Genomic DNA, 2500 nt, shown 5'->3' on the forward strand with positions numbered 1-2500 from the left:
TCCTCCATGAAAAGATTAGTTTCAGTGCCCTTTCCTGTCCCCTGTATTCCCTGTTTCCTATCCTTGTCTCGTCTTTCTGTCGCAAAAAAGGCTTGTTCCAATAACCTATTTCCATCCCTGTCTTTCTTATTTTCAATCTGTATATCCTTCTCGTCGTCGTCCTCTCATGAAAACGTCTAGTTTCAACCTCATAATCTATACCTTTCTTCCTTTTCTCTTCTTGTCTTCTCCTGTTCCTTGTCTTCTTCTCTGCAAAAAGCCCGTTTTTAGTACCTCAATCTTGTCCTTTCTTTCTTTCTTTCTTTCTTTCTTTCTTTCTTTCTATGTTCAAATCTTCTTCTCTTATTTATAAAAGGATCGCTCCAGATTCCTGTGCCTTTTTTCCTCCTTCCGTCCACATCCTCTTGTCTTGCTCTTGCTTCTTGTTTCTCTCTCTCTCTCTCTCTCTCTCTCTCTCTCTCTCTCTCCTCTCTCTCTCTCTCTCTCTCTCTCTCTCTCTCTCTCTCTCTCTCTCTCTCTCTCTCTCTCTCTTACCTATGAAAAAATCTGCCCAAATCTTTTGCATTTTCTTTTTCTGTCTTCCCACTTTCTAGCTACACTTATGTTTTTTTTTTTTTTTTCTTTTCTTTCCGTGTCCTTTTGTTTGTCCTCTCCTCCTCCTCCTCCTCCTCCTCCTCCTCCTCCTCCTCCTCCTCCTCCATGGCCTTAGCGGCGTCACTCTGCCTGTAGAAGGAAGCTGATGTACTGTAGAATTGTGTATAAAACTATAAATAGAGATATAGCAAATTTTTCTACGTATAGTGTATATTTGAATGGAGAGAGTGTGTGAAGGTTATTATTTCCTTATAAATTGAATGAAATAAGAAAGTAGGAGGTATATTAAGATTTACTGGTAGTTTATTTGCAGTCTTTAAGTCTTGGTATATGTAGTGGTCGAAATAGTAGTTGTAATAGTAGTAGTTGTTGTAGTAGTGGTACTAGTATTAAGTGTGAGTGTGTGTGTGTGTGTGTGTGTGTGTGTGTGTGTGTGTGTGTGTGTGTGTGTGTGTGTGTGTGTGTGTGTGTGTTTAATAAAGAGGCTTTCTAAGTAATGTACGAGGCTGAATTTAAGCAATTTTAATAGTAATAATAATAATAATAATAATAATAATAATAATAATAATAATAATAATAATAATAGTAACAGTAATGCATAAGCTATATTTTCTACTGGAGATTAATATATTGTAGTACTAAATAAGACTAAAAATTCTCAGGAACACTGGCGAGGAGGGACAAAAGGGAAGGGAAGAGAGAAAGAAAGTATATGAGAGAAGAAAAAGGGGAATGGATGAAAGGGAAAGGGTCATAGAAGGGAAAGAAAAGAAAGAGGAAGGATAAGAGAAGAAAGAAACGGAAAGGAGAGAATGGAAGAAAAAGAGAAAAACAAAAAAGATGAGAGAGAAAGAAAACAAGAAAAAAAAGACGGAAAAGAAAAGAAGAGAAAGGGAAGAAAGATAAGAACGAACAAAATGAGAAAAAGAGAAAAGAGAAACGAGGTGAAAAGAAAGAGAAATTGGAAAGAGAAGAAACAAGACTATAAAAAATATAAAAAAAACACGAATGAAACATGTTAAATTATTACCTTTTAACTTTCACCATTTACCTGCGGATATTCCAGGTATGATAACTTGCCAGGTGAAGGAGGAAGGCAGGAAGGGAAGGAAGGAGTGAAAGAGGGAAGAAGAGGGAAGCACATCACGTGATTAAAGCAGAATGATAATAGCAGGACAGGAAGGGGAAAAGTGAGGAAGGAAGGAAGGAAGGGAGGTAGGGAGGCAGGAAGGGAGGGAGGTGAGATGGTATAATTACTACAGGTAAATTGCCATCTAAATACCTGAACGTGTATCCAATAAATTCCATACGTTAAGGTTATGTTAAGTTATGTTAAGTTAGACTGAGTTAGATTTTGTTAAGGTTAGACTGTCTTAGGTTAAACTGAGATAGGTCACGTTAAAAGTTAGCTGTTCGAGTTTCACTGTCACTTTAAGTTGGACTGTCTTTGGTTACACTAGAGTGGAGTGGGTTGGGTTATGTTAGACTGAGTTAGATTAATTTAGGTTATGTTAGACCGAGTTAGATTAAGTTAAAGTTACGTTAGACTGTCTTATGTTAGGTTAGACTAAAGTGGAGTGAATTAGGTTAAATTGGATTGTGTTAGGTTTTTTGAACTGTATTGGATCAGTGTAGGTTGGTTTAAGATTTATTAGACTGGGTTAGATGAGGTCGGGTTACAGTGTTAAGTTAGGTAAGGCTATGCTAGAATATGGTAGGTTAGGTTAGATTAGGTTACACTGCGTTAGGTTAAGTTTGACTGCGTTAGGTTAGGTTAAATAAGTCTGGCTTGTCTGCAGCGCGGGTCGTATGTATGCAAACGTTTGGAGCGAAGTGTTGGAGGAGCAAGAGTTTAATTAAGAACGTGGCTGTAGAGTTTCTTTAACATTGACTTGTATTGTTTAAG

The 2500-nt window shown here is 37.2% G+C and overlaps 1 protein-coding gene across 9 annotated transcripts in view; it reads left to right on the forward strand.

Moving 5' to 3' along the window:
- LOC135116110 (uncharacterized) overlaps positions 1 to 2500 on the forward strand; it is a 176208-nt gene that overhangs the window by 96858 nt on the left and 76850 nt on the right. The window lies entirely within an intron of this gene.

Source organism: Scylla paramamosain, chromosome 3 (genome assembly GCF_035594125.1).
Source record: "Scylla paramamosain isolate STU-SP2022 chromosome 3, ASM3559412v1, whole genome shotgun sequence".
Classification (NCBI taxonomy): Eukaryota; Metazoa; Arthropoda; class Malacostraca; order Decapoda; family Portunidae; genus Scylla; species Scylla paramamosain.